The sequence below is a fragment of the Chrysemys picta genome, chromosome 13 (assembly GCF_011386835.1).
Source record: "Chrysemys picta bellii isolate R12L10 chromosome 13, ASM1138683v2, whole genome shotgun sequence".
Taxonomy (NCBI): domain Eukaryota; kingdom Metazoa; phylum Chordata; order Testudines; family Emydidae; genus Chrysemys; species Chrysemys picta.
This window is the reverse complement of record NC_088803.1, coordinates 17,135,883-17,148,142: the sequence shown is the minus strand read 5'-3', so window position 1 is coordinate 17,148,142 and position 12,260 is coordinate 17,135,883. Positions and strand designations below refer to the sequence as shown.

At 48.3% G+C, this 12,260-nt stretch overlaps 1 protein-coding gene across 2 annotated transcripts in view; it reads left to right on the top strand.

Annotated features, from left to right (window-relative positions):
• Positions 1 to 3,333: 3,333 nt before the first annotated feature.
• LOC135975263 (uncharacterized) overlaps positions 3,334 to 12,260 on the top strand; it is a 443,768-nt gene continuing 434,841 nt past the window's right edge. Inside the window, exon 1 of one of the 2 annotated variants that reach the window (XR_010592190.1) lies at positions 3,334 to 3,413. The gene's annotated coding sequence lies outside the window, so the exon portion shown is untranslated. The remainder of the gene's footprint in view (positions 3,414 to 12,260) is intronic. The other variant, XR_010592191.1, reaches the window with a different exon arrangement.

Below are 12,260 nucleotides of genomic sequence, written 5' to 3'. Positions count from 1 at the left end.
TGGCGGAAGCAGCAGATAACCCTACCCAAGAGGCTCAGCCAGAGCCTGAGATACCACATAGTGCACCAGCGGACAGCGGTTCACAGTCAATGGAAACAGCGCCAGCACCTGCATCGCTTCCAGAGGGACCAAGCCCCAGTCCACAGTCCAAGGAGGAACTGATGTCTCCAGCATCAAGGGAACAGTTCCAGGCCGAGCAGGAAGCAGATGACAACCTTCAGAAAGCTTGGGCGGCGGCACGGAGCACCCCACCGCCTCTCAGCTCTTCTAACCGATCCTGGTTTGTTGTAGAACAAGGACTTTTATACAAGGAGACTCTTTCTGGTGGGCACCAGGAAGACTGGCATCCTCAAAGACAGTTGGTAGTTCCCACTAATTATCGGGTAAAGCTCTTGGGCTTAGCCCATGATCATCCCAGTGGCCATTCTGGGGTGAACAGAACCAAAGACCGGTTGGGGAAATCCTTCCACTGGGAGGGAATGGGCAAGGACGTTGCTAAATATGTCCAGTCTTGTGAGGTGTGCCAACAAGTGGGAAAGCCCCAAGACCAGGTTAAAGCCCCTCTCCAGCCACTACCCATAATTGAGGTCCCATTTCAGCGCGTAGCTGTGGATATTCTGGGTCCTTTCCCAAAGAAGACACCCAGAGGAAAGCAGTACATACTGACTTTCATGGATTTTGCTACCTGATGGCCGGAAGCAGTACCCTTAAGCAACACCAGGGCTAAAAGTGTGTGCCAGGCATTAACAGACATTTTTGCCAGGGTAGGTTGGCCCTCCGACATCCTTACAGATTCGGGAACTAACTTCCTGGCAGGGACCATGGAAAACCTGTGGGAAGCTCATGGGGTGAATCACTTGGTTGCCACCCCTTACCACCATGAAACCAATGGCCTGGTGGAGAGGTTTAATGGAACTTTGGGGGCCATGATACGTAAATTCGTAAATGAACACTCCAATGATTGGGACCTAGTGTTACAGCAGTTGCTTTTCGCCTACAGGGCTGTACCACATCCCAGTTTAGGGTTTTCACCATTTGAACTTGTGTATGGCCGCGTGGTTAAGGGGCCATTACAGTTGATGAAGCAGCACTGGGAGGGGTTTACGCCTTCTCCAGGAACTAACATTCTAGACTTTGTAAGCAAACTACAAAGCACCCTCCGACACTCTTTAGCCCTTGCTAAAGAAAACCTAAAGAATGCTCAGGAAGAGCAAAAGGCCTGGTATGATAAACATTCCAGAGAACGGTCCTTCAAAGTAGGAGACCAAGTCATGGTCTTAAAGGCGCTCCAGGCCCATAAAATGGAAGCATCGTGGGAAGGACCATTCACGGTCCAGGAGCGCCTAGGAGCTGTTAACTGTCTCATAGCCTCCCCCACCTCCAACATAAAGCCTAAGGTATACCGTGTTAATTCTCTTAATCCCTTTTATTCCAGAGAATTAAACGTTTGCCAGTTTACAGCCCAGGAAACAGATGACGCGGAGTGGCCTGAAGGTGTCTACTATGAAGGAAAAAAGGATGGTGGCGTGGAAGAGGTGAACCTCTCCACGACCCTTGGACGTCTGCAGCGACAGCAGATCAAGGAGCTGTGCACAAGCTTTGCACCAATTTTCTCAGCCACTCCAGGATGGACCGAACGGGCATACCACTCCATTGACACAGGTAATGCTCACCCTATTAGAACCCCACCCTACCGGGAGTCACCTCATACCAAAACTGCTATACAAAGGGAGATCCAGGACATGCTACAGATGGGTATAATCCGCCCCTCTAAGAGTGCATGGGCATCTCCAGTGGTTCTAGTTCCCAAACCAGATGGGGAAATACGCTTTTGCGTGGACTACGGTAAGCTAAATGCTGTAACTCGTCCTGACAACTATCCAATGCCACGCACAGATGAGCTATTGGAGAAATTGGGACATGCCCAATTCATCTCTACTTTGGACTTAACCAAGGGTTACTGGCAAGTACCACTGGATGAACCCGCTAAGGAAAGGTCAGCCTTCGTCACCCAGGCAGGGGTGTATGAATTCAATGTACTCCCTTTTGGGCTGCGAAATGCACCCGCCACCTTCCAAAGACTTGTAGATGGTCTCCTAGCAGGATTGGGAGAATCTGCAGTGGCCTACCTCGATGATGTGGCCATTTTTTCTGATTCATGGGCAGAGCACATGGAGCACCTGGAAAAAGTTTTCGAGCGCATCCAGCAGGCAGGACTAACTGTTAAGGCTAAAAAGTGTCAAATAGGCCAAAACAGAGTGACTTACCTGGGGCACCAGGTGGGTCAAGGAACTATAAATCCCCTAAAGGCCAAAGTGGATGCTATACAAAAGTGGCCGGTTCCAAAGTCTAAGAAACAGGTCCAATCCTTCTTAGGCTTGGCTGGATATTATAGGCGATTTGTACCCCACTACAGCCAAATCGTCGCCCCGCTGACAGACCTAACCAGAAAGAAACAGCCAAATGCAGTTCAGTGGACTGATGAGTGTCAAAAGGCCTTTAACCAGCTTAAGGCAACACTCATGTCTGACCCTGTGCTAAGGGCCCCAGACTTTGACAAACCGTTCCTAGTAACCACAGATGCGTCCTAGCGAGGTGTGGGAGCAGTTTTAATGCAGGCAGGACCAGATCAAGAATTCCATCCTGTTGTGTTTCTCAGTAAGAAACTGTCTGAGAGGGAAAGCCATTGGTCAATCAGCGAAAAGGAATGCTATGCCATTGTGTACGTGCTGGAAAAGCTACGCCCATATGTTTGGGGACGGCGTTTCCAACTACAAACAGACCATGCTGCGCTACAGTGGCTTCATACCGCCAAGGGAAATAACAAAAAACTTCTTCGGTGGAGTTTAGCTCTCCAAGATTTTGATTTTGAAATACAACACATTTCAGGAGCTTCTAACAAAGTGGCTGATGCACTCTCCCGGGAAAGTTTCCCAGAGTTAACTGGTTAACAATTGTTCTTGGAATGGAACATATTGTTAGTTTTTATAAAATCAGTAGTATGTCTAAAGGTACATGTGTCTTATTAACTCTGTTTTCTCCTAGAACTCCAGGAAGAAATCAAAGCCAGTGTGGAAACGAACGTCCAACACTATCTGTGATTGGGGGGGGCGTGTCATAACTATAAAGGGAAGGGTAACAGCTGTTCTGTGTACAGTACTATAAAATCCCTCCTGGCTAGAGACTCCAAAATCCTTTTCCCTGTAAAGGGTTAAGAAGCTCAGGTAACCTGGCTGGCATCTGACCTAAAGGACCAATAAGGGGACAAGATACTTTCAAATCTTGGGGGGGGAAGGCTTTTGTTTGTGCTCTTTGTTTTGGGGGTTTTTCGTTCGCTCTCGGGACTGAGAGGGACCAGACATCAATCCAGGTTCTCCACATCTTTCTAAACAAGTCTCTCCTATTTCAAACTTGTAAGTAAATAGCCAGGCAAGGCGTGTTAGTTTTCCTTTGTTTTTTCAACTTGTAAATGTACCTTTTACTAGAGTGTTTATCTTTGTTTGCTGTACTTTGAACCTGAGACTAGAGGGGAGTCCTCTGAGCTCTTTAAGTTTGATTACCCTGTAAGGTTAATTTCCATACTGATTTTACAGAGATGATTTTTACTTTTTTTCTTTAATTAAAAGCCTTCTTTTTAAGAACCTGATTGATTTTCCCTTGTTTTTAAGATCCAAGGGGTTTGGATCTTGATTCACCAGGAGTTGGTGGGAGGAAGGAGGGGGGATGGTTAATTTCTCCTTGTTTTAGATCCCAAGGGGATTAGATCTGTGTTCACCAGGAGTTGGTGGGAGGAAGGAGGGGGGATGGTTAATTTCTCCTTGTTTTAAGATCCAAGGGGTTTGGATCTGTACTCACCAGGGAGTTGGTGAAAGGTTTCTCAGGCTTCCCAGGGAGGGAAATGGTGGCAGCGGAACCAGAGCTAAGCTGGTAGTTAAGCTTAGAAGTTTTCATGCAGGCCCCTACATTTGTACCCTAAAGTTCAAAGTGGGGATCCAGTCTTGAAAGCAACGTTCTTGGTTCAGGCTTGTAGCAGTGATGGAATAAACTGCAGGTTCAAATCAAGTCTCTGGAATACATCCCCCGCTGGGATGGGTCCTCAGTCCTTTGTTCAGAGCTTCAGTTTGTAGCAAAGTTCCTCCAGAGATAAGAAGCAGGATTGAAGACAAGATGGAGATGAGGCATCAGCCTTATATAGTCTTTTCCAGGTGTAAGAACACCTCTTTGTTCTTACTGTGGAAAATTACAGCAAAATGGAGTCTGGAGTCACATGGGCCAGTCCCTGCATACTTTGCTGAGTCTGAAGGCATATTTGCCTTCTCTCAATGAGTCCATTGTATAGCTGATGGTCCTTAATGGGCCATCAAGCAGGCTAGGCAGAGCTAATCTCAGCTTGACTGGGATGTCACCCAGAAGCATAGCATCAGTTTGCCATACAGACAGTATAGAGCCAATATTCATAACTTCAACTACAAAACTGATACACACATATAGACAGCATAATCATAACCAGTAAACCATAACCTTGTCTTAGACACCCCATTTGACCCCCTTCATACAAGATTTGGGTGCCACTACAGGACCTTGGTTGCAACAATGATCTATATGGTCCCAGTTTATGTCAATAACGTCACAGAGGGCCAGCTAGGGAAGGCTGTGCCTCTGCAAACAACCTGCCCCCCGCCTCCATTTGTCCCCTCCCACTTCCTGCCCCCTGACTCCCCCTCTCAGAACCCCCAACCCATCCAACCCCCCCCTGTTCCTTGTCCCCTGATTGCCTCCTCCTGGGACCCCTGGCCCTAACCACCCCCCGGGACCTCACCCCCTATCCAACCCCCCCACCTATCTCTGTCCCCTGTCTTCCCCAACCCTATCCACACCCCTGCCCCCCGTTACTCCCATGCCTATCCAATGCCCCCTGTTCCCTGTCCGCTGATTGACCCCCCAGAACCTCTGCCTCATCCAACCCCCCCTTCTCCCTACCCCCCGGGACACTCTGCCCCTTACCCAACCCCTCACCCCCTTACCACGCTGCTTAGAGCAGCAGGAGCTCGCACTCCCGCCACCTGGCCGGAGCCAGCGCACTGAGGCACTGAGGCTGCGAGGGAGGGGAGACAGCAGGGGTGGGGCAGGGGCTGTTGGGTATTGTTGGCTGAATACCTCTCAATTTTTCCTATACAAGCTGTTCCATTTTGTATGAAATAATTAAATATACACTGAGCAAGAAAGAGAGTGAGAACAAGTCTATAGTGCAGCTGTTTGAGCCCCAAACAGAGAGCTACCCTTGGGTAAATCCCCTTCCCTTCATCAGGGCAAAGGGCGAATTAAACTGGATTCATCCATATCCTGGATCACTACACTAGCCACTTGACTGCAGGTTGAAAGGTAGACCTCCTCACCCAACTGCTAAAACCTTTAGCCTAAACTCATGTGGTGCCTATGTTCTCCATGTAAATGTTCCCCAGGTGCCTCTGGGTATGCCTCTTGGTATGTGCAGTGCAGTCTCACTTGGGGATCCATACATCTGATTAAGCCCCAGCACAGATTCATGAGCAAAGATGGGTGTTCCTCTGTCTCACTCACTTGCAGGGCCTGATCTGGTAGGTGTGCTCAGAGCAGGCCTAAATCCATATATGGGAGAGGCAGGAGCAGGGGCTCACTTCTAACTTTTAGCCTAGCAGTGGCGATATCATTGGCTCAAGGCCCATGTCCCTCTTGGGGGGTGGGGGAAGAGGAGGAAGCTGAACAGGAAGCTGCCACCTCTCCAGTGAGTGCCTGAACCAATGGTCTATTGGGCATTCCGTTCTCGAGCTCCCTCAGTCTCTCCCATTGAGGCCGTTCCACTTTGGATAAATGGAATGAATCATATGGACTCCTTCCAATGGAGGGGGCATTGTGAAATCCCATGGGGACTCACGTGAAGGTGAACTGTTTCCCCCAAACTGAAATGCAAAGCGGTCCTGGGAGGCAGGGGTAAGGGGCAAGGCAAAAAAGCAATTAGCCAGGTTAATAACCGAAAACCATTTGTTCTGCAGCTTTACATGGAGCAAGACCTCGGGCATTGAGGCGACCACCGGTGCTTTGGTTTACTTTTTGGTAGTCTACAGTGAGGCGCCAGGCCTGCCCTCCCGCCTTTAATACCGGAAAGACCTGGCTATTGGTAGTTTGAAGTACCCCTTGTTTTTCCAAGTTGGCAATCACCCCTACGATGCCCTCTTCCGCTGCTTTGGAATAAGGATATTGTTGTTGTGGGGGAACAGGGGACCCCCCCACCTTCACCAGCGCTGTCTTATGCCTACCACATTTAGATGGATATTCTTGCCACACCCCGGCACTGTCTGCCATCAATATGCTTTCTTTTCTGCGGTTAGCGCAGCCACTGCAGCTGTGGCAAAACTTCTCCCCTCGTCCCTAGGCAGGGGCATACACCACTATATCCTGCCACAACATTCCCTCTTGGTTGTAAGGATTGAGTCACAGCCCATGATCTAGCATCCATGGCATTTCCAAAATTACCGTCTTCATAGAGGAGTGGTTAATAGTAAATGAGGCATGTAAAACTGTTCCTAGAATGGTTACTGGGATTTGGTTATGGGTCTGTCACTGTTGCAGCCCCAAATTGAAGGCAGAGACCCGCGTGGGGGGCCCAGGGTTGCCCTTAACAGGGGTGAAATTTAACACAGTTATACCCACCCCGGTGTCTAGTAGGGCCATACAGGGGTGCTCAGCGACTACAATGGCTATTTTGGGTCATCGGTTAGAGTTCCACATTACCTTACCCCAATACTGCCAGCGGGACCCCTGGCCGGCAATGGGGCCACCCCAGTCGGAGCCCTCCCTGGGGCCCCTGGTCTATGGGAGCTGATTGCGGGGCTGGTTCTACTTTTCCACCAGAGGGGCAGAAGGGGTGGCTACCGCCATGGGTCGGGGCGGAGGTGGCTGATTGCCCGCTGTGTGAGCCTGGGTTTTGTGGATACTGGCGGACCATTCACCCTGCCAGGCCAAGAGGGCCAATAGCCGTTCTACCAACAGGACAGTGGGTTTTTTATCCCACCAGCTTATATCCTCTCCCCGAGCCCAGAGGGAGCGCCAAATTTGCTTACAAACCTCCATCTTTGTTTTATTTCCATTTTCTTTAGTTAACGGCAAAAACCTGCCCTTCTGGGGGTGCCGGGTTGACCGGCCCTCGGCTGTCCCCTTTTCCCCTTCCACTGGTACCCGACTGGTATACACGGGGGTGCCTCCTGGCCCCGAGCTGGAGGGCAGTCACATTTACCATTTGATTTGCTTTCAAATTGCTTAGCAATTTGCATGATTTTACCCTTTAACGCTTCCCAATTTGCGGGTTCATCCTTGGCCCTTAGTCCCAATTTATTCCTCCACCAATTATTTATTTTTTCCATAAGCTTCCATAACTGAGCCACAGTCCACGGAAGCTGGCCCAAAAGGTGCTATTCCACATCCACTGTCTGGATTTGTTCCAAGACAACCACAATTAAACTTTGCTGGTAAAAGTAATTCAACCCGGTTTGCCCCAGGCCCTGATCTAGGTTGGACAGGAACTTCCGCTTCTCTTGAGGGGAGAGAAGGATGTTCACCACAGCTTGAACAATAAGCAACCCCTCTCCCTGCAAGTGGGCCACCGCGGTTTTCAGAGTGGAGGCCAGCTTCTGGTTGGCAGCAGTAAGCACCCGCTTGATTTTTTGCTGGGACAAATTGTTTACGGGTATAATATTTTAGAAGGAAAGTAGCCAGGTAGTGGCCTTTTCTGTTTTAAAGGGGCCAAGCTCATGAGCCAACATGGAGATGTTGGCCGGGCCCAGCAGACTCTGGATTTTGGCTAAAATACGCTGAGTCTCGACCCACTTCCCATCCTGGAGTTGTTCTGTGAACCTCTTCTTAGTCTTAATGAGGGCCGCTATCGGGGTGCAACAAGGTTTCGCCCATGATTGGGGATTCTCGCAAAGGGAGAGATTAAAGCCCTCACAAAGGTCACCCGAATCACTCCCCATGAGGCTCGCCACCTGGATAGAACGCATAGCCAATTGGCGTTTCAACTGCTTAATTTTTTTTTATGGTGAGCACATTGCCATTTAGCCGTATTCTGGGTATGAATGGCCAAATCTTTGATGAGTTTCTGAAGGACTGGTACTTGCTTCGCCAGTACTTTCAGGCGGGTGCATTTTGCCTTTTTTGCCTAGTAGTTTTGTCTTAAGGCCTGCAACTTATTCTGGGCAAAGGCTTGGGCACTTTTAGTTGCTTAATTTTCACTAGCTGTTGGGTACACATCTCATCCCTTCTCCCCAACTCCTCTTTCTGTCCCAACAACATTTGATACCACATGGCCGCCACAGTTCATATTAATTCCACAGCTTCCCCTACATTTTGCTTTTTATACTCAGCATGCAGGTTTAACAAATCCTGCCAAGTATGCACACTTTTCTGGGGCTCTACCACAGAGCTCTGTCACAGAGCCCCAGGGATTGTATCCCACTTTAGTGAGAGCCCTCTCCAACTGGGAGAGGTCCTCACACCCCTTTGACAGAGGCAGCAGGGTTCTGTCTCTCTTTGCTGCCTCCCCTGTAGCATGGGCATCCAGTTTTCCAGCCACCAGTGACCCCAGCAGGCCGGGTAGCTGGACTCCCATGTCCGTGCTCCTTAATGCCCATGCGTCCAGCCGTGAACCCATTGATGATGCCATTGCCCATGACTGCGGGACTCCCAAGTCTGCAGCTGTACCCTTCTGTTTCCTGAACATGTTGTTACAATTTGTTAGTATAACTTCTAAGATTTTTTTCAGTCACTTGAAATTTTATGCTGCCCACGCTGGCACCGGGGCTTACAATGTTTACCCCCTGTGCTGGAGGGAGAGATGCTAAGCCTCCCTCTGTATTACTTGGTCCTCTACCACTGAGGGTCCATACACCAAATCCAAAACCCCTTCTCGGGCAGAGCGAGAAACCCTAAATTTTTCTTTTATACTCAGTCATGCTATGACTGAGGATGTATACATGGAGGATTATTTCTTTCGCTTGCAGCGAGGGTCTCTAAGCCCTTCTCCTACTGCCCGGCACTTTTACGGCCAGGGTAGACCTACCTGCACCCTTCCCCCACCGACTGGGGTGGAGAGAGGAATGCTAAACCTCCCTCCATTTCTCAGTCATACTACGAATGAGGGTGGGGCACACCTTTAATCATAAAATCCTTAACATGAAATACCAACCATGCTGGGCAGAGCAAACATGAAACACCAAGGGCAGACCAGTTGGTGCACTCTGCAGGGCCCCTCCCGTCCACAATTCTCCACCAAAACTGTGACAGATTTATGTTACCAATCTGCCTGAGGCGTCAGGTGATTGGGCTCAACGGGTAGATGAATAAGCACACCAATTTAAAACAATTGCGCACCATCTTGGGTGGGGGGGGGCTTAATTTTATTCAGAATCACATTCCTGACTTTGCCACCCTTGCTCGCCCCTTATGGGCGTTGCTCAAAAAGAAGGTGCGGTGGTGCTGGGGAGAGCTGCAGAAAACCACCTTTAAAGTATTAAAGCGAGCTGCCTTGCAAGCCCCAGCCCTCGCTTTTCCAAACACTGCTAAGCCTTTTTACCTTCGGCTGTCATGCGGTCCAGAGGCGCCGGGGGGCGTCCTCTTCCAGAGAAATGCGGAGCGTCCGCTCATCCCAGTTGCATATAATTCCCGCATATAATCCCCGCTGCAATAGCCGGAGGTAAAATATAGCCCCTGTAAAAAGGAGTGCTTGGTGGCAGTGTGGGCGGTTCAGGCTTTCCAAGCATACACCAAAGGGGTGCCAATAATACTGTAACCCCCCCCCATTATATCTTAACTGGGTCCAAAATAAGTTTGGTCTCAAACACCTGCTTGGCACAGTGAACCCTGTTCCTCTACCAAAGGGGGGTGGCATTGGAGACTCTGCAGTCCCCGGACCTGCTCAGTGTGGCTCTGGTGGAGCAGGGCACCGAGCATTCCTGTAAGGTAGCAGAGCGGGAATGTACAGCTGCCCCAAAATGGAACCCCCTTTTAATTCTTCAAAATCAAACCCAAACTAACCATTTATGGTTTACAGATCAATCCTGCTTTTTCCTCCAAGGAAATCAGTACGTCCAGTGGGCAGCCTTAAGTGGGGGGAAAGTAAGCCTCACCAAAAACCTGGTGCATGGTTCAGCACAAAATGCCAAAATAAAGGCAGTGCTGCAGGTTCTAAAATATGAGAGTCAGCTGGGGGAGGACTTTGAGGTATATCTAGTAGCAAACAATAAGTATGTTGTACAGGGGGTATCAATGCACATGTTCTATTAAAAAAATAATTGAAACACTGCAAACCATAAGCCCATCAAACATCAAAAAAAGTGGCAAAAAATAATGGTGTATAAAGGACAAAAGGGGGAGGTCTACAATGCTTGGGTAAAATCGCATGCCCATAAAAACAATAAATTACTCCATAAATAAAATGAACAAGTAAATAAACTAACTCAAATTCGTTCGAGTAAGGTAGCAGCATTGGTCACAGAACTAGCCACCACTGAGCAGGAGGACTTTGTTCAAAAATTGCATAAGTGGGCACATAAGGGGGTGAAAAAAAACCTGTTCAAAGTCAAGCAGGTGGCACAGTGGAGAAAATAAAAACAAATGGTGCAAGAAATCATGAAGGATGTCTTCAGTGCACCCAGGTAAAATGAGGAGCTCAGCTCCACATTTTACAGGGGCAAAAAACCCAAGGGGTATGGCATCATCTGCAAATAAATTGTTTTAATCTGCTACCTACAACAAAAAAAGGGTATAAATACCTCCTAGTAATCGTTAATGTATTTTTAGCCTGAACAAAAGCGATCCCAACCGAGATTAATATGGTGGTCATGGCAGCCAAAAAAATCTTCTGCCAATATGGCACACCCCAAATTATTGGCTCGGACCTAGGGGGGGTGGTCTTTTGTGGGAGAGGTTCTTAAATCCTTACTTGCTGCCCTAAACATCAAGCAACAAATACACATCAGTTATTGGCCACAAAGCAGCGGCATTGTAAAAAGGCAAAACCAAAACCATAAAAACGCCCTCCGTAAAATGTGCTCTGCTTCAAAAACGAATTGACCCCAAAAGCTGCCAACTATTTTGGCAGGCTTACATAATTCTGACCACCTAGGTACCAAATACACCCCTTACCATATCCTTTTTGGTCATCCAATAATGTGTGGTAATCTGTGGAAATTGGAGGGGAATTTACTCACCAGTTCACCAAACGGTCGGTACATCACCCAGCTGAGGGAGGAGCACTGTAAAACTCGCAAAGACGTAAAGGCTGCTTTAAATAAGAAAAAGGCCAAATGCAAAGGGCTCATCATTAAAAACGTCCGGGAATGGCAAATTAAAAACAAGGTAATGTTGCAAAAACTGGAAAAAGTGGCCCACACCCTGAACATTAAGTGGGCAGGTCCATACTCCATTGTAAACCACATCTCCCCAGTAATGTACCAGCTTCAGCTACCCGGTAAACAAAAATGGGAGCATGCCAATCAGCACAAAACATATGTTTCTTCCTAGGTTTCTGGTCATGGCATCGTGGGTCTCAGTTGTGGACCAGCCACCTGCCTGAATCATCCAGGTTTCCATCTGTCCATGGGATTATCTGGATAATTACAATTATGAGAAGGGAAAGTACCTCCAAAGGCTTTCCATGATTCAAGCTACCAATGGGGCCTGAGCCACAGTGTGGCACAAGGCTGTAGGGGAGGAGCAGTGGGGGCAATGCATAGTCCAGATAAACACAGTACGGCCACAGCAAACTACATGGTGGGTGGCTCCGAACCTTCTATAAACCCCAAAGGGACAAACCCTGTTTCTCATGCGGTGGCCTCGAGCAAAATAAAAAGCCCTTTGGCGAGCAATAGCAGTCCCTAATCCCTAAAGAAAATATTGCTGTTCTAACCTCCTAAACCAGGCAAACAACATGCACAACAAAAACCAAAAAGGACTGTAACAAAACAACTAATAACTTTAAAAGTTTTTATATGTGTCTCGGTTTCCCCAATAAATGTATTTATGTTGTTCTTTTTCTTTCCCTTTTGCTTTGTTAACAAAACAGGCAGTAACAGCAAAAGCCCAGGAACACCCTGAACAGAAGTGGTGGAACTGCTGCTTCAGGCCTGCAAAATTCGCCAGTGTAATACAATGTATGTATGGTGGAACATATCTATAAAAATCCTTGGGTGTCCAACACTTTTGTCATCCTTTGTTAACTTTACCAC